The following is a 25,803-nucleotide window of genomic DNA, read 5'->3' as shown; positions in this document are numbered from 1 at the left end:
ACAGCCGTGTTTATCCACACCCTTGTTAAATGTTCAAATGAAAGTAATCCATGTGATTTAACCCCCCTTTCATGCATGATGACAACATGCACATGGGTGGATGTAATTAGCATTAATAGCTTAGACCCCCCTTCCCCCCCCAACAAAAATCTGATGGAAAATACACAGTATTATGTAATACAGGTAATTATTTCTCTATGCACTAATTAAACCCAATCTTTACATGAGTATTTTATTTAGTCTAGATTGTAGACTACATGTTAATGTTGTATATCAATAGGGAAACTAGTGTAATTGCAGATACTATCCTGACTGTGATTATTCGGCTTTTCAATTACTCGTGCGGTTCTTGTTTGAAATGCGTCTGTTTGACCTGTGGAGATCCCGGTTGCAGCTTTTCTCTCAGAAACTGTAAAAGTGACCTGCAGTAATTGAGCCACGACAAGTAAAGACCATCAGTTTGATGGAACTCTAATCAGGACGCAGAACCGCGACGAGGAGAACTGTCATTGCTGTTGTCGTGAATGATTTGTTGTCGGGATCATCAACGTCACTTTCGTTGATTAGTCCCAGTTGAGGCTGCAACAGAGCGCTGGTTGCCTGTTTAATCAAAGTTTTATTCAAATTGAACATACCAGGTGTCCAAATACCACCAAATTGAACACTGCACTTCCCGGGGCCCTTAACAATACACATGCCAAGTGTGAAGCCCATAAGATGAACGAGCCACAGACAGAGAGAATTTTACATACAGATTTGACACCATTTGGATTTTCATAAGATTCTTATATGGCCATATACAGTAGATTTACAAGGCCCAGAAGTCCATGGAGTAAGAAAAGTTATGCAGGATAATGAAAAATCATTGGGCTGTGATGACAACACAATGAAACAGGCTGGACTGTCAAGTTCAGAGATGTAATTTGTAACATGTCAGCAAAACTCAAAAGCTCTCATGACTTGAAGGACTCAGAAAAAAAAGGGCTGTTTGTCATTTGTGAGCAAGGACACTTTTGCACAAGTGCAAAAAGACAAATCCAGACAACTAAATGTGATCCATTATTCATGGGATTCAACCAAACTCTGATGTGCCATCAGAGAAAACAGACAGCTGCTGTAAATAATTAAATAAACACAAAAATTGATGTCTGTGTGTAGTGTGTCTGTTTGCCTGTATGTGCTGGCAGGGAACCTTGTTTGCGCTCATTATCCTGAGTAGCACTCAGTGTAATCAGTGTTTCCTGTTTGGTATTAAATTCAAGCTGGAGCTCAACCAATTGATTGACTGACTGGATTGGCAGACGGATTACAGTCTGACTGACTGACTGGGTGACTGGCAGGGAGGCGGGGTGAGGTAATCCCGTTGCTTTCAAATGCAGAAAATAAAGACAACGTGTGAATGATGTTGCCATTAGGAAAGAGCAGAAACAGAAACAAAGAAAGAAGGCCCCAAATAATTGCATTTTTAAAGTAAAAAGCAAAGAATAACATTAGCAGAAATGTGTTATTTGCAACTGAAGCATTGCATATAAACCTTTACTTGTTTAGCAGAACTTTGTGCCTCTAAAGAAACCGAGATTAACCACAATGCTGACATTTTAAAGATATTTAGTTTGGCAAATATCTATATGCAATCGATCAATAGTATAGCCCATATTCACACATCACAATTAGCCTGATAGGGCTTAGCAAGGTACAACATAATTTGTCCTTATCCTTCAAGAGAAGTAGGGAAAACCACCAAGAAAAAGGAATTGCTTGATCATTGTCCTATTAACCCTCGCCCACGTGTGCATAGCTTACTACAAATGGACTTGATACTTACACCAATCGACCAGTTGATTAGATTGGTGGGCAACTAGTTGGACAATGCAACAGGATTGCATCCCTACTGAAATACAAGCAGGCAGGAATCAAGCTGTCCAGCTGAGTGCCTGTCTGATTGCAGAGTCTGAGAAGATACAGCAGCAGATAGAGTTGATAATTGACACTGATACATAGGTTGTGTTGTTGCCTCGTGATTGGCTGGCCAGATTATGGCACTGGGCGTTTAAGAGAAGAGTGGTTGTGGGTATTTTGAAAGGGGTTTAAGAATATGTTTATATATATATGTGGGCTAATGCATGCTGCCTTAAGTGTCGTGTTCGAGAGGAGGGAGGAAGCGGTCGCAATAAAACCTACAGAGAGAGACTGGGAAGAATTTAAGATCGTATTAAAAAGGTCTTGGTCCAATGGAAGGTGCCCAGGAGGTAATTCTATCAGCAGCTTGAAGCATCTCGACCGGCTCTACTTGATGCCAAGAAGCCGCGACTTTACACCGAACTGCTTCCACATGTCCGAGCTCCATAACCTGTCTCGAAGGGTGAGCTCGACCACCTTGTGGAAGAAAGTCATTCCTTCGTCTTGCATTTGTATTCTCTCTCTCTTGGTCACTAACTCCAGGCTCATGGCCAGAGGGTGGAGGTGGAGGGGGGGGGATTGGAGAATAGATTGACTCATAGTTTTGAAGTATTGCCTTCCAGCTCAGCTCTGTCTCGACGATAATTGTCCAGTACAACTCCTACCTGTCAGTCTTGCACTACATTTGATCTATTTCATTTAACACGATTCTGAGATGGTTGAAGTCTTTCACTTAGGACGTCAACTCAGCTTGGAAGAAGGAATCCACCGTTTTTTGCCAGAGCACCTAGGTCAGGTATCAAGATTGATACCTTTTGAAGTAAGGTTTGACGTATAGACGAATAAGATATTTATCCGGGACTATGAAACAACGTGTAACCGATGGGATTGTTTTAGAAGAGAGGGCTCAGTCTTCTGTTGGTCCTTTTTAAAAAGGCATAACAAATATTTGTAGAATCCATTGTTGTTTAGTCGTGAATGTCCTGTAATTGGTCCAGTATAGACACAGGGTTCCCGACTGTCCGATAAAATCTGTCTGGTAATGGCCCATTTCCAACCAATCGCGGCCCTATATGCTAAGATATGGAATCTCGGAATCTCACTGTCTGAGCCGTGTGTTTGATGCTTAATGTCTGCGTGTTGGCGAGTGTGTGTTTGTGTGTCTGTGTGTTGTCCAACTCCTTTAACTCATTAATCTTTTAGTAGGGATTCCCAGTATAGCTTTGATCAAGTCTCGCTCTCGCTCTCTCACTTTGCATGCATGTTTGTACAGTTCTATCAGGAGGACTGTTCTAAAATTGCAGAGGGATGGCCCAAACGTGTCCTTCTCCACTACACCAATATTAGTAAATTGTATTTTTTTTTAAACGTGCATCAAAGAACCAAAAAATTCAATTTGGAGCATCAGTCAATAAGTATAAAATGAGTTGTCGTTAAAATGACAGACTTTGAAACTAGGTTTCATTCGACAGGACTAACAAAGCTACAGTTCTGAAAATGTGACCTCTGAGCTCTCAACGTGACAGCGAGCAAAACCGAATCCAAACCATTATATTACTCATCAACACATCGAAGGCCGAGAGTCCTGATCCCCTACAAATCCACCCTTTCTCATTTCACCTGAGTCCTTCCTCTGACATGACCTTCCAAAACTGAAAAGGAACATTATGAGAGATGTTCACAGGAACACAATTGAGCAGCGAGTTTTCTTCGCTCCCTCTTTCCGCGTCCGTGTTTTATCTCTGCACACTACTCCCCCTTCCTCTCTAAGAATCCTTTCCATTAACGACATCCAACAGAAAGATACGGGCTTCCTTGAAATATGACATTCAAGAACGGAAAGTGTAAGTCGCAGAGTTCCTGTTTTCTGTCGTTTTCTTCGTCTCTCTCTCTCTCTGCCTGTGCTCCTCGCTTTCAAACGCATTTCAGAGATTAAAAAAGCGGATGGAGGACAAGGAGGACGCGCAGGTGCAACTGTTATTGAGCAGCATTATCCTGCATCAGTCAGTGTATACGCTTATTTGGGCTTGAACAGTTAATCAAAAGAGGGAACTACATCAGAGCACTGGTGTGTGTGTGCGTGTGCGCGTGCGCGCGCACGCGTCTGTTGCCTAATGTGAGTCATTTACTTTAGTGTATTCTAATGAGGCTAGCAGCAGGTCACAGTCAGCCAGTGTTTAATGACAAATAAATGGTGCCGCGACGGCTTCAGGGTCAGACGGCATTTAGCATTTTAGAGCTAAAGCAATACATTTAGCCAGAGAGTATTTTACTCACACCTACGAACATTTAAGTGGACACATATGCAGCTTTCTACACACAGGTGTGTTTATTTTAATGTGGGGATGATGCTCCACCATAATTCACCAAACATGTTTGCACACAACAAACCTGTGTGTGTGGATGAGATTTGTCAACAATCTCACGTGACACCCAACACTCAGGTGTTTCTTCCTCTGTGTGTGCCAGTGCAGATGTGTCGGGCAGATTCGGTGAACATGGATGTGCGTCCGGATGAGTGCACGCTCTGCTGTGTGTGTGGATATACACGCGTGTGGTTCAGTGACTTTTTACATGTGGCTGTTGTAATGCTCTGATTACCCCCGTCGTGCGGCTAATTGAGTGTGTGGGCGTCTGCGTGGAGGATAATCGTAACACGGGGGAACGCAAGTAGAAGTAAAGTCCAGGTAAATATTTGGGGAGATTAAGAATTTTCTAGTGATTAAAAGTTCAGTGTGTAAAAATTAGGTGAAAGGGATCTATTAACAGAAATTTAATATAAAATAATCCTAGTGATATTTTCAGTGGAGTGCAATCACCTGAATTGTATGAATTGTTATGATATATATGAAGGGGTGTCTCTTAACCTTTGTGATTGGCTCATAGGTGTTTAAATGCATTTTTTCTAAGTACAACACAATACAAATAAAAACCTCAGCTCCTTTGCTTATCTGTATATTCAGGTCACTCATGAATACAGATAAGGAAACATTTTTGGATGGTTTATTTATACTTGATTTATTGTGTTGCTCTCTTGCTTTCATGGGGCAGCGAATCTCATATTTGAAGTTATAGCTGAATGTTTTAAATCTAAAATTGCTGCTCATGAGATGTCTTTGTTCTGCCTCTTGCTGTGTTTAAAAAAAGAAGTATCTCTGTGTTCTTTATGCATCGGGCTGTTTGACAATTGTCCCCGGTGTGACGGAGACAGAAAGATAGATGTGTTTAAATGATTCAGATGGTTCAGAATAGCGTGTGATTCTTTTTTTAGATTACATAAGAATCCAACAATCCTGGTGTTCAAAAGAGGAAAAAAGCCAATTTTGGACACAAAAGAGCCTCCTGTGTTTTCAAAGAAAATCAACTTAACAAATTAATTGATTCTAGTTATTCAAAATAGCATTTAATTTGTGGATGAACACAATGCGGCCGCCCGTATTGATTAGGGTGACCATTTGCAGGATAGATTTTCTGTTTCTGTTTATTCTATCCCATTAAATCTCAAGTTGTGTTTTCCCGTGCCGTTAAAATCACTGCGGCCCCAATAGCTCCCCCAATTCCTCCTGATAGACTGTTCAATAAGTTAATGTTGCCAGGAAGCTAATGTAATTCCAGCCAGCGTGAGCTAGGGTTCTGGCTAATGTGGCTTCGCAATAACGTTGGAAGTGAATCACCAGAGGCTTAAAAGGGGTCTCGGACCCTTCAGTGGTGCAACACGTCTAAATATACACATTTAATTTGATCTATCGTGAACAGGGAAGTCTTCAGTGTGACGTATTGTGGGAGGGAAGTAGGAGAGCGATAGCGGGGGAAAGATCACTATTTATCACATTGAAATTCGGTTTAATTTAGTTCAGCTCAACTTAATTGCCATTCCTCTCAACTTATGTCATTCTGCCTCTAATCAAGTGCAAGAAGAAACTAGAACAGCTTTCTGAGTGCAGTGAGGCAAAGACGAGCGGAATGAAAAAAGACAGGAACTCAGGAAAAGAGAGACAAAACAATGGAGCCCAATACCAGCAGGAGGAACTGTTGCATATGGGATTTATTAATCCCATGCACATCCTGCATATACCTATTAAGGTTTTGGGTGCACAGAATTTAAATGTTGCATTTAATACAATCTATGAAAAGGCCCCAAAAAATAAACTGGTCTGAAATAGATTGGAATTCAAACTGCGTGTGTATTGTGATTGGAAAATGAAAAATGAAGCAGATAACAGTGCATAGGGGAAATAAAGCCTCGGGAAACTCATTTGACATATTAAAAAAGCAATATTGAGAAAAAGGACATTGTCCTAACCTCGTTTAACCTCTCAGAGTTTTGCACCGTGTGAGTTTAGAGCTACCACACTCCAGCTTTTCTGCTTCCCACGGCAACGAGACCAGACAACTGACCTTTTTTAAAGTAGGACACATGACTTCAAGTTAGGTGTTTACACCAAAACTAAACACTTATTGTGCTATAGGAGCATCCTGCATTTACAGTAATAAAAAAATACACATAAAACACTATTTTTAAAACCTATTTTTCCTGCAGTCTTTTTTAGCTTTGATCCGTTTTGATAGTATTTCTTTGCAGTGGGATGAAAACAAAGGTTTGTCTTTTGCTGTCAGTTGGCGTTTGTGTCTCTGTCACTTTGTATCTCTTTGTAAAACTTTCTTGAAAAGACAGCGTCTCTGTGTACGGCAGCGCCTTGAGCCAGTACATGTGTAGCGAAGAAAGAATCAACATTGACGGGACTTCAAAAAAACATTAGGACGTCTGTGTGAGAGCTGTTTGTCCTTGTAGAGGAGAGGCAACAAAAGAGAGCCGGGCAGAGGGAGGAAGTCTGTACTTATTTGTGTGCGCGTCCATCTTCAAGAGTGTGTGTTAGTCTTTTTTCCGTTTCTTCTGTGTGTGCATGCGTTTGTGTATTTATCGCCCGTGTCTTTGTCCAAGGACAGTTCTCTCTCCTTTTAGCCGAGGTGTGATTTCCTGGTGAGGAATTGGATTCACACAGAAAAAAAAAAAGTATTCGCTCTCCAAACCCTCAATCCTCGGCACAATAGTCTCTGTGCAGCTCTTTCAGATTTTAAATTCTCAAAGCTCTCTTGTCCATCACGCTCACAGAAACCTGACTGTAGCTCTGATAAGCTGAAAGGAAAACAATGTGTGGTGGTGACATCCAACACTTTGTTCACATGTAAGACAATATGCACATACTCTATAGGAAACCACACCAACTCCTACACAAATACACACAAAGGTTCTCATGCTCCCTTGCTGCACCAGCTTGTGTTGTACTGTGTTTGTGTGATCTTTGGAGGTCAAATCCAGCAGTAAAACCAGAAAACATGCAGAGTTGTTGTCCTTCACCGTATTTGAGATGAAATACTTTAGTGTGCCTCTTCATCACAAATTGGCATAGGAAGGAAATCCACTACGGACATTTCTCAACCAACCTAATGGGTATGACTCAGCACAGATTCATATTTTTAACGGCAAAGATTAATAAAGATAAAGACTGATACATATGTCACATGAGAAATTATGTTTTCACCCCTGTCAATTGTTTGTCTGTAGGATTTTGCAAAAAGTAGAATCTTTTTCTTTATTTCACTTTCTTTGAGATTGTGTATTTTCGAAAAGTTCTGGTAATAATTTCTGGACCTTTTAATGGGAAAATAAAATATTTATCTCATATTTTAGGCACTGATGAGCCTTGATGGATTTATGCTCTCAACACTCAAGTTAATTACTTTGTTTCATCCTCTTTGATTTATCATAGCCTACAGTTAAGCACTAACAGCTTTTAATGTGCTTTAGTTTCAGGGTTTTCATCCCAAACAAACAAAAAAAAACATTCTCTTCTGCAGGCGGCTCTGCATTGAAAAAACAAAATACAGGAAATTCATTGAGCACAAGTGCTTTACAACTTCAGACACGTGATGGGACTTTGGACATAAAAGTGTCTGCTGAGTTTTCAGTGCCCCTTGTAGGTATTGTGGGCGGCATGATGGCCTAATGGTTTGGGAGATTGTTCCATTATTAATAGATAACAGGCTGGCTCTGTACAATAACCACATGCCCTTAAGCAAGACACTGAAGCCCAGCTTGCTCCATCACTGTCAGACCTGCAAACCGAGGCAGTGCCTTGGGACGGCGCATCGCATAATCCAGCAGGACTAACCGGTCATTATGCAGCGTAATGTGCTGTCATAGTCTGGGTGGCCTGCCATGGCACCGTGATGAGGTATCTCATTTAGACGCCAGAAACTGGGTAATAACATCTGCAGGATAAAGTGCCGGGGAGGTTAGTGTCGAGGCAGGGGAGTGTGAACCTGCTCTACACTGACTGCTGAGCAATTACAACAATGCTGGAATTACTTGAATCCCAATAAATGATAATATTGTTAACAATAATCATAATGACACTGAAAAGAAATACTCAAAACGAAACAGAAAAAACAAAGATCCTGAATCCCACCCAAAGTTTAATGATTTCTTTCTTGGTCCACGTCCCAGTTTCGCGGGAATCTATTGTGTGATTTGTGCGTTATCCTCCTAAACAACCTACCGACGAAGAGAGGTGAAAACATCCCCCCCCTTTGTAGAGGTAATTACTTTGGTAGGTGTCACAGTAAAAGGTCAGGCTGGCACTGACTCTCCAATAATACTTAGCCCCTTTATATTTCAATGTGGCATTTGAAACCAACAAAACACGATATGACACAAAACGTAAGATAACAAATTAATACAAATCCAACGTGTTGACTCAACAACACATTTTCAACTCCTGCACAATGCAACACGCAGTGAGTGTGTGTCTGACATAGCACTCTAGCAGAGTAACATGAAGTCTGATCTGTCAAATTTGTAACGCAACCCATTTATCACAGCGGCCTACACACACACACACAAGGACACACACACTGTGCAGGTAATCTAGTAGAGGTAGCATTATCCTTCTGGCTGAAGTTTTCTGCACCTCATCGACACACACACACACACACACACACACACACACACACACACAAGCATACATTGACGCACACCAAAGAAAGACCTGTATGTCAGGACATGTGGCCGTACACACAGTGATGAATTGAAGCTGTTCCATCACTCACACACACAAAGCTGCTTTTCTAATCTTGCAAGAGTTTGTGTTTCTGTGTGTGTGTGTCTGTGTGTGTGTGCGCACCACACAGCTTCGCACCGTGTTGTTTTGCTCTTGTTTCTTACTCGCCTCAGCACGCTTTCTGAAAGGTTGAGTCTAATCTTAAACCAATAACGGATCAAAATGCATTGTGCTTTGTTGTTAGGCACGTGTTCAATGAGACAACACGAAACCCAGTTCACACCTGTCTGCAGGAGCATGTTTGCACAAATAGAACAAGTAGAACTTATTGGTACTGGTGAGGTGTGGTGTCTCTGCGTGATTTAGCTAAGTGGAATTTGATTTTAAGTCTGGTTTTGCCCGATGAAGGTCTAGTACCGAAACGTCGCTGCATAATAAATCACTGATTGCTAGTTGGAAAATGTGCTTGAGCTCTTTTCGCAGATTTCAAGGCTTGCAAAAGAAAAATAATTCTTCTATTTCACCCTTACTATTCCTCTCCATGTGCCCTCTGCGGTTTCTATAGATGGAGCCTATAGTCCTGGTTATCCATGTGAGAATGCGTAGGGGACTTAGGCTTCTTATCGTCTCCAGCCGGCATTGCTGAAATCCTCCATATCACTGTGTCTTGCACCCATCACCCACACACACACACACACACACACACATGCACGGGAATGCAACACGTTCGTGATGGTGAAGAGAGCATTCAGCATGGTATTAAATTGGAGTGTGCACGAGTGTTGTCCTTGAAGGCACAAGGCACATCTCATACATGGGAATTTCTGTGTGGGAGAGAAATTGAGAACAAGGAGCATGTGCGTGGATATCTGGACTGTATATGATATGATTTCTCTTGTCAATCAATTTATGAATCTGTATGCATTGAGTATCATTATTACAAATACTTTTTTGTCAAAAATAGTGACGGATACAAAACATGCTCCACACAAATAAGTTATTTTCTCATTTGTTCCCAGTTAAAGTCTTACTGCTTCTGCACTGTTTGTTTTTTTATCTCACTGCGATAAGAAGCCCGGATCGTTCGGTGTGTGTCTGCATGTGTTGATACAAGAGACACAGTCAAGGATTTTCATTGTCAGTCACATCTCAGTCTCAACGTGGGCACACGGACGACGGGGAACAATATTAACGTGGCTCCAGCTTAACTCTTTCCCATCGATTTTTCTCTTTTTGTCAGTCTGCCCACTGTCTGCTGTTGTTTGTCTGCCCGGCTCGTGGTCTGGCCACTCGTTTTGCTTCCTCGACTTCTGTGCTGTGTGACCCTGCATGTCTGTGCGGCATGAGGTGCATTTTACAGAGTGCATGTGTTTAGGAGAAGGTCAGTGAGAGGGTGTTAAAAACTCACTGGCAAAGTCTTAAGTTTCACAGTTTTGTAAGTGAGGACAGACAGCAGCATGGGTCCAGAGTGGATTATCTTTTATATACTGTTACGATTCCCCGTTAGCAAAATGCACATAAATACATTGGAACTATATGTTTGTTTAACAGACAAAAATATCTTGTATAGTCTGACTTCAGCATAAGAAACGTCTCATATCTGCCAATATTTTGCGTTATAATAATAAAACATGTCAAAACTTGCACAGCATCATTCCCATAAACATCAATTTCACACTAAAATACTATACATGTTCTTTTTATCACACATTTCTGAATCCAAAAGAGCTGAAAAGCTGTTACATTGAGTCAGCTAGGAATACATTTCATCAATACATGCATGGGAACATCCTCACCATTATAAAATGCTCCTCGAATAATTTTAGTTATCATTAGGATATTGAATATGATTTCAAACTCCATCTAGTCTTGTATCAGTTGCTGCCTTTTCTCTGCCAGCTCGACAGCTGTTTGGAGAATCAGGTATGTGGCACAAGAGGGCAACAATTTCCGCCTCTTTCATGCACAAACGCAGCCATAAAATATTTCTCCCCCTCTCCCGCATATCAACATGCACTACATCTGCTTCCACCTTCGCCACTTCCTTCATCCTTCTTTCTTTTCCTCTCATGCAGCATATTTCTTTCTGTGCGGAGGTCACGGGGCTGGGGGGGGGGGCTTCGCTAGAAAGGTCACGGGTTTGATCCCTGACTTTCACGCATACTCACATAAGTCTGAAATACAAAAACAGAAAAAGACACTGTAATTGGGGAAAACATGGGGGTCGGACCACATTCCCACATGCCTGTTGGGTTTGGGTCGGGCTTGGATAGTTTGCAGAACAATAATCTCTCTCTGCAGCTATAATAAAACAAATTACTGGCAAAAAACTACCACATACAGTACTACTAACACAACTTTGTCTTTTTATTTAGAAGTTTCCAGGCTTGTTTCAGTACAAGCTTATCCTTAAAGTTAAAGATAAAGTTAACTTTTTTTAACTTGCTTTATTTCATTCCAAACGTAACACAGGTGGAATATTCTTAACATAACACATTTTTATTAGACTGCTTACATTTCACTTATTTTGCGTTACATCTGGTTGTCATGTATTTCTCACTTTTGAAAGACACCATTAGTCAGGACTCATCCTTTCATCAACACTCCTGCCAGAAGTGTGGCGGTAAAACATGCAGGCTCATGTGTGCTGCACAGAATGTACATGTTGAATAAACCTTCCTTCAACAGAGCACATGAGACATGAATCCTCCTGTCCTCGACCATGGAGTTTACACATGTAGGCTCATGCCTCCAAACAAAATCAAAATGCAGCGAGCAAATGCCTTTCAACAGTTGGACGTGCGTGCCCGGGCGTCTGTGCACCTGAAACGGACGTGTGGAAAATAGCTTGTTTTTTTGTACGTTTCTCGGGGGTCAGGGAGAATCCAAAAGTCCACTGGCTGTATATTTGAGCAAGTGTATTCATATTTGAAACTCTCAAGATCTCTGAGAAAAACACTCTGCAGGATTCCCAGCCTGTCACTGCTTCATGTAGCGACTGCTTCTCTCAACCTCTCGCTTGGCCAACTGTAATGTATGATAATGTATTTATTTTTTTCCTGATCCCATCCCGGTGCAATGCTGATTCACTGGGCACCCCTGGCACTTTCTGCACACAGGGCCGGGTGCACCTGACTGTGCTCTGCACCGCGCCGAACACAGCCCAGAGCGGCGGTAAAGCTTTTCATCCGATTTAAACGGCCTCTTGATCAAATTTTCCACACGTTTACAATTACGTTGTTGATGCCAAAAATGCGTAAACCGTGCTTAATCTTTATTACTCACCCCCGCGGATGAAAGGTGGACGTGCTTGTTAGTTTTTGATAAGTTTAAATATACTGTCTACTGTGACAGATTTTGTAAACATTTGGAAATCTGTCTTCGTAACAATAAACTGGACAGTGTGGTGGATACAGACATCGTGTGTGTGTGAGAGGAGAGTTTGGTGCAGACAAAGAGGCCAAGCTACTGGAATGTCAACAAGCTGCAGGGAGAGGACTCAGTCTACGCATGTGGGCAAAGTTCTGCCGACTCTCTCACACACACACACACACACTAATGCACGTTTGATTGCATGAGCTCATACGCATTCCAACAAATATGGCAAACATGGACAAAGCAACACAAATACGCTGCCACGCAGATGTACACAAGGACAAAGCAATCCTCGTGTGTATACAATAACACGGACATCTGACACACACACACAAACGGGGCTGATACCATGTTTGGAGCTGCGATGAGCCGTGTAAAATGAAGAGCAAACATACCTGGATGTCATTATAGCTCGACTTCAGACCGGCTTATTGCTGGATAGAGAGGCCAATGACTAACCGTGTGTGTGTCTGTGTGCATATGTTTTTTATCTGTGTAAGTTTCCACACACACACTTTGTGTCTTTGCACCTTTGTGCTCCAGTTGACGAGCGAGCTGGTGTTTCTGTTAATTATCTTTCAGTATATTTAGCCGGTTCCTTTCTGTCTTTCTCCCTCAAACTTTACTCAAAACTGAATTAATCAAACAAAGCTTTTCTTTCTTTAACTTTCTTTCACTTACTTTCTCTCCCTTCTTTCTCCCTCTTTCCTCTCTCTCTCCCCCTCAAAGAGCCCTCGCTCCTCTCACTCATCCATAACATGTGTTTTGACATTCCACCAACAAAGCCCCTTAATTTCTCCCATTTGGACGTCCTGTTGTTACAGCTCTGACATCTCTTGCATATCTGCGGTTTCACAGTCTGCAGGAAACAGGCCGAGCTGTCTGTGGTTATGTGTGTGTGAGTGTGTGTCTATCAGAGAGAGAGAGAGAGAGAGAGAGAGAGAGAACACAAATGAAGGTTAATTTGAGTGAGAGGTCTTTTAACACGCAGTACGAGTATGTATTTTGGATCCTGAGCCAGTAATGATGATGAGGATGATGATAGTGATGGAAGTAATGATGATGATGATGATGATGGTGCCATTGCCTCCCTGCTCCCTGCAGTTCTAACAGCCAACACACAAAGGAGGGACAGGGCCGAGCCACACTGGCTGTGACCCGTGTTCAGTATCAAGCCTCCTGCTTTAGGAAGAAAGAAAGAAAGAAGTGATTTGGGATCTTTAAGGTAGAGGTGTATTGATTCTGGCTGTGTCGACTCGGCTGGTTCTTTCTGCCTGTTATTGACTGTCGGTTCTGTGCTGTTTCACTAAGGAGAGCTGCTGGCCATGTCCCGCACTGTGCAGTTTGTATTCAGTGCATCTGACAGAATATTTCAATTATTTATCATATATCTTCATAGAGAGGAAGAGATTAAATATGAAAAGAGGAAAAAAGCACCTAGTTCAATTCTTAATATTTTCCTGAAACCCTGTTTGTGTGTGATCCAGTGAATGTCTGTTTCTGGGCTTTTATTTGTGCAGATGTGGGCACACAAACTTATTACATAAACTAATTCATACATGGACACACTGGTTACACATATAGAGATATCACATAGTTAACAAACACTTTTTTCCCGTGATGTCTTTTTTCCCCCTCACAGTGCGTGTGGGCTGTGTGTGCCTTGGGCTTAGAGCTGCTTTCTTTTCTGGTGGTGTGTGTGTGTGTGAGAGAGAAAGACCTGAACTGCAGGACTTTGCTAAAACACACACACACAAACAAGCTCACATGCTGTATATTAACACCCACAGACGTAGCCTATGTTTCACAGTCTTTTTCCCATCATGTTCTATTCAGATTTTGAGAAGTGATCAATGCTCCTCCTGTGTTGTTTTCGGGCTCTGACTCTAATCACATGGCTGCTATGGTAATGGACATTATTTATTATCATGGCTCCAACCTACTGTGTTGATTACCCCACATTCCTTTAAACTCATAACAACAATATGTATTAACGAGGGCTACTTGCATGAGCTCGCAGGGTAAGCGATTCGCTGATTGGGATTTTCATCCACGCAAACGCATCGCTAATCTCCCTCTGATAAGAGGACGAGCGCGAAACTGCGAGTAAACTGTAGCATCAAGGACGGAGCAGCAGCACAGACGGCTCTGCAGCAGTTCAAATAAATCTCCGTGCATGGACCACTGGGCTCCTCCAAAAGTTATTTGTTCAACACCTTGTTTTTTGTGTGTCTGGCCCTTCGTGGCACGCCAGCTGAAGCTCGGGGGACGCAGCGATAATCTGTGCGTATTCTGCCGCTCGGATTACAGATGTGACGCTGTGCTTTGCTGTGGCTGAACCTGACAGCGCTGTACTTTCCCTTCACTCTGCGCTCGCCTTGTGCCCGAGTACATTCATGTCAGGGACAAGGGACAAGGGACAGAGTGAGCAGGTGGGCATGCACACATCTAAGCATATAGATGTGTATATGTGCTTGTGTGTGTGTGTGTATCTTTGATTCTGTGCACATACTGTGTTTGTTACATTTTCACAGTCGCACATAGTTGATTGCATCTTCAGAGCTCCTCCCGTCCCTCGGTGGCCACCACCACTTGAAAAAAAGCTGTCACACAGCCGACACTGGAAGCGCACGGCCGCAGAAAAAATCATTCTTGAATTTCACCGAGCCTCTGTGGTTCAGGGAAATAGCCTCGAGTCCCACTTGGAATGGTGGTCCTTTTGATCGCCGACTCAAATAACAATGAAAATAATGCCGGGAGCTGCGCTGTTGTGCAGTCGTGACGCGCCGGCACTCCATTTAGCTGCCGTGGCAACAGCCTGACGAAGCGGCCTGATTGCTGTCGGGTGATTGATCGCTCTGTGGCAGTTAGTGAACGCTGGAGTTCAGCAGCAGGACAGAAATAACCTCACTCATGCAGAGATGTGCTTCTGTTCTCTCACTTTTTCAGTTCCAACATTTTCTCATGATTTTAACTGAAACTTCTTCAACCTGCACCTGCTGCAGTAATTGAATGATAAGATCAGGCTTTAAAGTTGAATTTGTAGTTATCAGAAATGTTTTCTCTTCACTATTTACCTCTTAATCCTTAGTGAGCTAACACTGCTTTGCTGCTACGTTCTAATTTAAACATAATAATTTGCAGTCTGGGTTTCATCAAACAATCGCAAACCTTCCGTGCAACGTGGACACGAGTTCACTGTGTTTCTGTGAATATTTCCATGCAACTAAAAATGAAACCTGAAGTCACCTGAATCAAGTGAAGAGCTATTTTGCAGTTGAGAAAATGACCTCATCCTATAAGTAAACAAATTAATGGCTGTATAATGTGTCAACAAAGTCAACTTGCCAAGTCAAATTTTTAAGCGTATATGAGCTGGCCTGGCTCCTGCAGCCGATTTTTAAAGGGGGGGGGGGGAAATACTCAGCTTTTTTCATCAGCCTCTTTCTTAATTGGAGCTATCATAACTTTTTATCGCGAGCAGGACACGTTCAGCTCCTGTCAAGAGTTTTCCTTTCAAAGTTCCCTGTCACTTCGGCTCCTCTGTCAAGGTCGTGGTATATTTGCACAGTGAAGCCCCCTGATGAAGGCAGTAATTTTCGCCGATATTATCTTGGAAGCCAGAGAATATCGTCATATATTACAGTCCATTAATTAAGTCGCCGTTTCTCTGCCCGGCCCCCTCCTTCTCATCTCTCCCTCTGAAACCCTTCTCTCCTCTATCTCCCCTTCCACCCACTCATCACTTCATACTTCGCCTCTTCCTCTTGTTAAATTCCGCCGTGTTCACCCTCATTCGCCCTTTACTCTTTTGCTTTTCATTGCTCTGCTGTTATTTTCGTCCCAGTCTCTCAGTATGCATAGTTTTACCTTTCCTACACCTTTTTATTTTCCCCTGCTCTTTATCTCTTTATGTTTCCTCTGTTCCCCCCCCCACCCCATTTGGTTTAATAAAGGAGCGGTCTGGTATTAGCGCTGACCTTCAGAGTTTGGCTCTCTGGGAAGGCTTAGGGTGATGTTAGCCGTGTTATTAACCAATAAGATTAGGGCTGGGAGGGAGGTTTCTGTAGGCTTATGTGTGATTATCTTTCTTATACAGTCTTGCCAAAGTGGAACCAGACAACATATTTATTAGGTAGATGATATTTTATAAAAGCAGATAACAACCCCCTCTGATATTGCACTTCTTTTTTTTCTCTTTCACAAGAACCATATCAACATATCTCTTTCCCTCTGGAAATGCACCAGGATGATTATGAGCTGGAAAATTCATTTGTGTCTTAATCCCGAGGACGTGTCGGCTTCTGTGTTGCCTCCAAGAAACCAAACAGCTACAGTCTGTTGTGATCTGAGACAGCCGGTCTGGTTAGAGACGGCGTCGCTGACATCACAGTGTTGGATGTTTACGTTTCTTCTTTTGCCGATCTGACAGAAAGTAATGTTGATGAAGTGCCCACCGTGATGGATTGCTCATGTCAAGCAGAACTCAGGTCTCTGCAAGTCGTGCCTGATAACACAGTGGAAACCCACATGGTAAATCTTTCATTAAAAAGTATTGTGCAATTTGGCAAAAGGTCAGCAGGGAGTACACGTGCACTCTTCTCCACTGTGCACGCTGTATTTAAGCCGTATTGATTCATTTTGATACGATTTCAATCCTTGATTTGGCGACATCTGCAGTTCCGTGTGGAGACGGCAAATGTGGTTTGGCACTTCAGGTCACAGAATTCTGGAGGCAGCAAAAAAATATTCTTTTAATAAAGAAGTCATTCAACAACTGGCTTTTTTTTGTGTTTGTTTCCCACCGTCCTGTGACCAGCCGTGATCTGATTTTATGCCGTGCACGAGTGTGAGAGTGAGAGAGCAGCAGGGCACAGCGAGGGGAGCGGGTTACCTCGCCGAGAGCTGGGAGGTGTGCAGCTCTTCATCTCGCTGCAGCTGCTGCCTCTTATTCCTTCGCTGCCCTGAAATGCTTCCAACTGATCTGCTGCTGGCCCGAGCCGGAAATGTCATCTTGTCTCGTAGACGCACATTTGATGAGTGGTTGCAATAAATCGGCTAAATGCCTTTAATGTTGAGCCGCAGCAGTCGGAACAACAATCTCAGAACTCATCTGCGTTTGCATGTGTGACACATTAGAGCTCTGATCTAATCTGTTCATACAGATTACATTAGAAAATGAACCCAGCATTTCTCCTGCGATTGTCGACTCCAAAATCTAGTTTTTCATACTACAAATCTTGAATATTGCTATACTTGTATATCAGTGAACCATAGGCCTATTAACCAGTGTGACTTATGATATTTATTCAACGGAAATCTCACAAGTTTGATCCGTTAATCTCAACCCGAATACGAGCAAAAAGCAGCACGGCGGAGGATGGGAAGTCAGAGTGAAACCTGTCCAGACAAACAGATGAAGCAGGATGCAGTCGTCTCTTTTCCCACCACTCTCTGTTTTTCTCTCCCCGCCGCAAAAACCTACAGATGTTTCAGATCAAAGCGGTGTTATCCAGCTGTCCCGATCCTTTTCACTCCTTCTCCCTGTAGCCGGCTCTCAGGAATCCTTCTCCCATTCCTCATTTCATGACCTCTCTAATCCAGGCTTGTAAAATATTAACTGCCCTACTCGCTCTCAACAATTCCTCCTCCCTCCTGTGCTGTCCCCCTTTTTCCTCTAACTGCTCTCTCCACTTCATCTTTCCACTCCATCTCTCTTCTCCTCCACTCCTTCACGCCGCCTGTTATCTCGTGCTCTCCCGTATTCCTCCCAGAACACAGACATCTAAAATGTGAAGTATCAATTAACCCCGTTTCTGTCTTCTCCACTGGCTTCCGCAAGCCAGATGATGAGGGCAATGATCAGACTGACACACACACACACACACACACACACACACACACACACACACACACACACACACACACACACACACACACACACACACACACACACACACACACACACACACACACACACACACACACACAGAACGCTGTATATCTACATGTGCGGTGGGGCCAAGATAAGATGGCAGGAAACAGGAAGTGGATTTATTTGAGCATTGAAGCCCTGACTCATACACACACACACACATGCACAGAAAACAGACACACACAAACACTTACACAGCTACAGCTGCCTCAGTGCTCACATGAAAGGAGACGCAGAAGCAGAGAGAGTGGATGTTAATCTCTCTGTTGGAAAGAAAGAGACAGGGGAGGATATAGTGATAACTTAATTCCGAGATATTTGCAGAGGAAGTGTATGTGTGTGTGTGAGAGAGGGAGAGTGTGTGAGAGAGTGTGTGTGTGTGTGTGTGTGTGTGTGTGTGGGTGGGTACAGAAGTGTGCCATGTTCGTGCATAGCTTAATCCAAGTCTGCTTGTTATTTTGGTGACTGGGTGGCTTGCATATGTGTGTGTGTGTGTGTGGCTGTGTGTGTGTCTGCAGTACATTAATATGTGCACGGCTGTGAACGTGTCAACAGCACTTTGGTGCCGATACTTACAGTAGTTAATCGGATCTGTGTCTCATGAATCGCTGGGAGCATTTAGCATTTTTCCGTGTCGTACCTCTCAGACACATCTGAGGAACCTGCCTAACCAGCTGTGGCTCATGCTGACTGAGGCAAGAAAACGCGTCTCTGTGGCTTTAAAAATGATTAGAAAAACACTACCTGTTTGAAATATGGTCCACTGAAGCAGAATATGCACATATTTCAAACCAATATTTTATGAAAGCTCATTACGAGGCTTGCAGGTCCTGATTACTTTTCATCCCTGATGAATCTCTGAGTTATTACTGATAAATTGAGTATTTGTTTTGTCTATAACCTACCAGAAATTAGTCATATGCATCCGTAACAGTTTCACCTGACAAATAAAGATCGATTGAAATCTAAAGTTTTCAACAAAAATAGGAAACTGTCCTTCTCAACAAGCCAAATAATCAGTTTACAGTGATTTCAAACAGGCAATCGCAGCAAATCCTGTTGAAATCAGTGAATGTTTTAGTTTTTTTGTTGTTACTTTGATAAACAGCATCTTTCATATCTGTCATTTTGACTCGTGCAGTAGAAACAGCACAGATATAACGTCTAATGGTGCACATGTAAAAATACCCTCAGTATAGAGTCAGTATTTGTTTGCTTTGTTTCTGAAACAACCTCATTCAAGCTATAAACCTTCTGCAGGATTATTTCATCATTTCAGCGTCTGGGCTTCACTTTCCTCATTCAAACAAAGTCATATTTGTGCTTGTTAGCCAGTCGACAAAGAAAGGCTGCATAACGATAGGAAATATTCTTGTTAACTGCTTTTCATGGCCGAGCGTCTGTGTTCACGTGGGGTCGATGAGAAGACAAGTGAAGGCCGACGCCGGAGGAGAGATGGTGGATTAGGGGCCCAGAGCAACAGACCAATCAGGTGTAAATAACCCACGTGTGACCCCCGTTAATATTCTGTATCTTCTGCTTACAACTGCTACTCTGACTAAACACAGCTGTTGTGTTTCTGTACTTGGTGACCAAGTGGATTGAAGGAATGAAGATAAAACAACCTTTAGAATCAAAAAAGGATTAAAAAACTTTATTTCTGAAGTGTAGCCTATATATTCAAAAAGTTTCAGAGGGTTCAGCACAGTCACTGAGCAAAGTACTCCGTTTTGAGCTACTATATTTTATTAAAATACCGTGTTGAATAAAGAATATTTTTCAATAAAAATCCAGGCTTTGAATTTCCAATTAAAATGAAAACACGGAATAAAAGAAAAACAGAAGCAGCATTGGAATGCGCAGCCACACAGTGCAACAAATTTGATCCTTCTAAACCTAAACTGATAATTCTCCTGGGCTCTATCTCAGTGTGTCAGCCAATCCAATATTTTACTGTTGGACTTTCAAAAGGCACGGCTCCCCTTAGGCATACAAATGCGATTCACTGATAAATGTTCTAGTGAGTTACAGCCCGGCTGGAAAGCGACACGGTCAGATACGCACATGCCAATGAATTCACAAGCAGGTCTACACACACACACACGCACACACGGTTTTCTAGAAATAGTCACAGAGGAACACACGTGCACAATCACTCTGAAACACGCATGGAAGCATGTTCAGGCGCACAAACACAGAGAATATAACATTTTGAGATAGTAAATCATGCCTGAACTGAACTTCAATTTCATTTCACGCCGCTGCCGTGGACCCGGATCATAACTTACAGCCAGTTACTCGCAGACACACACTTTAAAAACACACACACACACACATATGCATGGCTGAGTGAAGTCAGCGATGCAGAATGATGAGTCGCACTCTTGCACATGTGAGGGGGGGCAGCTATTCTGTGAATTGAAATGCAGGCATGCACACACAGTGACACACAACTGGTTCTCCATAATCTAAATCCAGCAGTACTCTAGTCAAGAGGGCGTTGTGTGTGTGTGTGTGTGTGTGTGTTTTGTGGGTTGTGTGCTTGCTAAATGCATCTATAGTTGTTTGTGTATTTGTGCACACATGCTTATTTTGACAATTTAGAAGATCTTACACGTTAAGAACCATTGGTTCCTCGGAATTACCCATGTGTGTGTTTTTGCAACAAAACGCCCCCGTTTGTAGAAAACGGTTTGAACAGTCAGTACCTTTCAGAACGATGCATACGGCTGCTGTAGAATATAATTCTTTTGACGAGTGTTGTGTTCTGCCACCTCTGAGGTTTTACTCGGCATTATGAGGAGGAGGAAATTTAATCTCACACGGCGACAAAAATCGAGGATGACTCACTTCTTTTGAACCGAACAGAATCTTCTTATTGTCCCGGTGCCAAAATCCAGAGGAGTGAAACGCTGTTGACGTTCACACAGGTAGCGATTATAGTAACTAGGCTCCATATGCAGCGAGAAGTGATTTCACATTTAGTTTTTGCCCCATGTTCTGCTTCTTAGTCTACACAGACAGATTGGTGTTTCAGCCTGCAGTCACTACTCAGGGCTTCAGGATTGGTCTAAACTCCTCTGCAAGTTTCTCTATGATAATATATTTAATCCACAATATATTTTATTCAAAACAATTGAATTTATGGCAGTAAAGAACAGATTGTTTACATATGATAAAGTATTAGCTGAAGCCACAGTTTTTCTCTTAAGGTATTTAAAGTCATGCCCCTGTTCTATTATATGTTATTTGCAAAATTGGTAGAAATTACTTTCACATATAAACAGCAGCTTTCCTTTTTTTCCCCCAAGTTCCCTAAAACCCTTAATTTGGTGTTAAACGTGTCCATGCGTGTGAAGTGATCTCGCTCTGTGTGAGACGTTTGCCTGGGCTCTTTCTTTGAAGCATCGATGTGTGTGTCGTTTGGCCTGTTAACGCTGAATCACAGCCGCCGCCTCGAATCATTTAAAGCCTTTCTTTCACGCCGCTAAGCCTTGAGCTGACATCTTCCTCCTATGTCGATGTCCTCACTTCATCAACAGACATTTGATGATGCTGCGGAGGGAAGGTAGAACAATGTCCTGCCCGACGGCACTCGATGTTTGAACAAGTCAACCTAGAGGCTGTTTAATCAGCTCATCAAACAGCGGAGCTACTTGAGCTCATGAAAATCATCTCTGATACCCGGCTAATGATATTTTGACCTTAATTGATCTCTCTGGTTGAATTACAGTTAATCAAGGTGAACAGAATGAGATGTAAATGTGTCAGTGTCACTCTGTTCATTTAAAGCAGACAACACAATGCACATTCTCTGTGTTTCCACATCCGTCTTTTCACTGGATCTCAGTCTGTCCATTAGTCTTTGTACCATTTTCTTATTTTTTCCTTCCTCTTTCTTCTCCTTCTCCATATTGTTTTTTATTTCTCTCTCTTTCTCCACCACATGCATAATCTCACTTGCTGCGCTCTCGACAATAACTGGTCTACTGATTCATAACCTTTTAGTTTTTTGCATGATTAAAAAATGTATATGTCATGGTATACATGACATGGACTAGAACCTACGTTCACTGTGTGTGACAGGTCCTGCAGGTCTTAGCATCATTGACCTCTCAACACAACATGATATGATAATGCACTGCTCTGGGAAAACATCAGGAGAATGCATGAGAACTACAATATTCTCAGCGCCCAGTGGAATTCTGCTATAAATAAAAAAAAGTTCAACTTTCCCTTAATGGCGAGAAACGAGTTGCGTCTTCCCAGTAACCCCTCGAGCTCCCTGTTATTTTTCCACATTGTAAGACAACTGCACAAACTGTACCCGGCTTGTTCCAACAAACTGAAGAACATGAAAATAGCCCTATACCAGGAACGTGTGTGAAATATACAAGTTGTTCACACTTCTTTGAGTTTCAGGCAAAGTATAATGTGTATTTTTCCAAACCTTGAAACTGCAGATTGAATTTTAAAATAGTTATTTTTAGGTTAGGTGAATGTAGTTATAGATACCCTGGCACATTCCTATAAAAATACCCACATATATCCTACAAGTCCAAAGCATGCACTCTTATGTTTGACCTCATTGAATCCCAAAAGTTCAGTGAACATGTTTCGTTCTGATTCATCAAAATATTGTTCCAACCTGCAGTGCCCTTGGTTCTGTTTTTTGTTTTTCACCTCGTGTTTTTAATCATTATTTTAGTATCAATAAAACCTGACTTATTTATTGCAGCACACAAAAGCTAATAACTGGAGTTATCTGTACTGCTTTGCCTCTAGGAGGGTCAAAGACTTTGTTCCTGAAGGAGCCAATGATCTGGCATCAACATACACACGTAAATAATGAGTAAATACTGTAAAAAACTAAGCTTCTTGAAGGACATTGATGGTTTAAATCTCATTGGTACAACATAACGTTGTCCTAGAGCTTCTTACAGCAACCCGTCTATTACCAAAAGATCAATAGCACTTGAGCTGAATGTCATTATGGTTATTAGGCCTGCTTGTCTGTATGCTGATGAAGCACAAGGACATTATGCAGGGCACGGTGAGGGCCTCTGCATATGTGTGAGGGAGGACATGAGTGTACTCACAAGTGTTTCTGCTTGTGTTTCCACTGATGCCATTACGAGCGTTGCGTTGTGTGTGGCCCGTGTGCAGGGTGTTCATTATCAGTGATGAATGCTGGATTCAGAGGGAGCGGGGTTCAAGGTGAGAGGGAGAGGAGCAGGGAGGGGAGGACGAGACAAGGGAAAGAGACAGTGAGAATTATGTGAGGTCACGCTGGATGATTTTAATACCGATACGTCCACTTGCAGCCAAATTTAGGACCTCGCCAAGATCTGAGTCAAAATGTCGTTCAATCGGTAGTTGCCGCTCCTTATGTGTGACCTCTTCAAAGACGTAATTCAAGTCTCACCAAGATGTCGACTCCTCTTTGTAGCTTTGTAGCGGAAACTTCAGCTAATCAGCGACCGGGACATGTTGAAAAGACATTCTAGAAAGTACAAATCTTTTGAACCCTGCACATGGTGCGGCAACCTTTTTTACCACCTTTAAACCAGCAAAAATGGATTAGGATATGCCCTGAATGCAGTTGCACCATCAGCTTAGATTGTTCAAATGGAGCCCGGACACTGACTGTGGAGGAGGAGGAGAGTAAGAAGTTTGTTTTTTAGAAATACAAGAGAAGAGCAGAAATTGAACCGATAGGCATGGGGGAGGGGGGAGAAGCAAAGGTTAGAGAGATGAATGGATATTGGAAAGGACAGAGGTAGAAAGAGATTGATGTAACCTGAGAGGATAAGAAGAATGGGATGTGGCAGGAGAGAGGAGGTCAAGCAATCGGTTCTGTGTTAGAGACTCAAGGACACTCACAAGAAAAATCCACAAAAAAGGTCATTTCAGCATAATGTTTCATGGGGCATGCTCCTCGCCATTTTATCAAATATTTTTCAGACTTGTAAACATCCCTTTCTGATGACATCAGTTAGGGGAGGATTATGATTTCCCTCTCATACTTGGATAACAGTTAAATGCCACCTAAAGGCCGTGAAAGGACTGGGCAAGGACCTTTTCTAATGGTATTACATTTTAGATGATATGCTCTCTCACTTTGATAAAAAGAAGTAGATTTAATAAGACTGTACAGGATATCCTGTAGAATTATAATTTTTCCAGAAACCACATCAAAGTTAAGACTATACAATGGTAAGGGAAAGTGTGTCATCTCTTCTCTCCGCACATTTAGTCGCCACAGAAAGCACGAGAGGCACCAAGCACATCATCAAAGCTAACATCAAAGTCAAATTGTATGGGTTTTTCTTTCCCCCCACTAAGATGCGGATAACTTTTTATGTAAATAAAGTCACACATCTGCTCAAAGTAACTTGACAGAAGAGGAGATCAAACAAACATTGCATTTCTTGCCACTGACATGCACATTGCACGCATATTATTTGGACGAGGAGAAAACGCAGAGATGATGGGGAGGGACGGGTCGGAAAAGAACAGCGATAAAAGGAAAGAAAAGGAGAGATGGCATGTGTGCGAGGACGAGCGAGGGCTGGCGAGGTTAAGAGGGATTGAGCGACAGGCAGAGGAGGACAGAGAGAACAAACAGTGTCAGGTTAATGTTAATGGGGACAGGGATCTTGTCCTATTAAATATAGATGGCTCTGTTATGGGGCATGAAATATACATGAAACACTAGGTTGACATCTGTGTCGGGCTGCGTTTTAGAGGCACGTCTGAAGAAATGGAGAGCAGGAAGAGGGCTCCGGCGAAAAACAGCGAGTTGAGAGGCACTGTGGTGAAAAATAAATGAGGGAGGGGACACGCAGGACAAAAAGAAAGACGAGGATTCAGGACGGCATTTGATCCCACATCAGAAAAAGGGGCCTCTCCTAAGATGGGGATCAATAATTTATTGTTGTATCTTGTTGTGCTGTTGATCCTTTTGTGTTTAAGTGTTCACCCAGTGTGTTCATGACAGGTCCTGTAGGGATTTATCCACAAAGCAGGGCTACGAACCCCCATGTCCGGGATGAAACGCCCATAAGGCTCTACTGTCTCTCAACCCCTTGTGGTCATGGTCCCCACGACTTTACTGAACCAAGGATAGAGGCAACACAGAAAACTCAAGTAGCATCGTCCTATACAGTGCCTCCTCTTAAGGTTTCGGAGGGAGTGACATATTGTTTAATGTATGGAACAGAATATTACTTTCTTTTGCTGTTCTTCATTCATATATAAATGATTTTGCATTATCTAAAAACTGTCAATTTAAATCAGTGAGTAAGCAAATAGGCAGAGCAGTACTTATAACCCCAAACATTATATTTGGAATATTCAGTTCAATATGCCGGTTAAAAACTGTTAATAAATCATATTTTCTCAAACAGCTTGTGGCTGTTTCTTTTTGATAGTTTCTAGTTTAACAGAATACACAGGAATGTCCTCAATTTTCCAGTCCATGCTTTTTTTTTTACCCCTTTTTCCAGTCGCACAAATCGCAGTGATTTCACC

The 25,803-nt window shown here is 42.3% G+C and overlaps 1 protein-coding gene across 2 annotated transcripts in view; it reads left to right on the top strand.

Annotated features, from left to right (window-relative positions):
• The window catches only part of cntfr (ciliary neurotrophic factor receptor), a 199,000-nt gene that overhangs the window by 88,995 nt on the left and 84,202 nt on the right, over positions 1 to 25,803 (top strand). The gene's annotated exons all lie outside the window — the stretch shown is intronic.

Source organism: Hippoglossus stenolepis, chromosome 18 (genome assembly GCF_022539355.2).
Source record: "Hippoglossus stenolepis isolate QCI-W04-F060 chromosome 18, HSTE1.2, whole genome shotgun sequence".
In the NCBI taxonomy this organism is placed as follows: domain Eukaryota; kingdom Metazoa; phylum Chordata; class Actinopteri; order Pleuronectiformes; family Pleuronectidae; genus Hippoglossus; species Hippoglossus stenolepis.
This window is presented reverse-complemented; position numbering and strand designations above follow the sequence as displayed.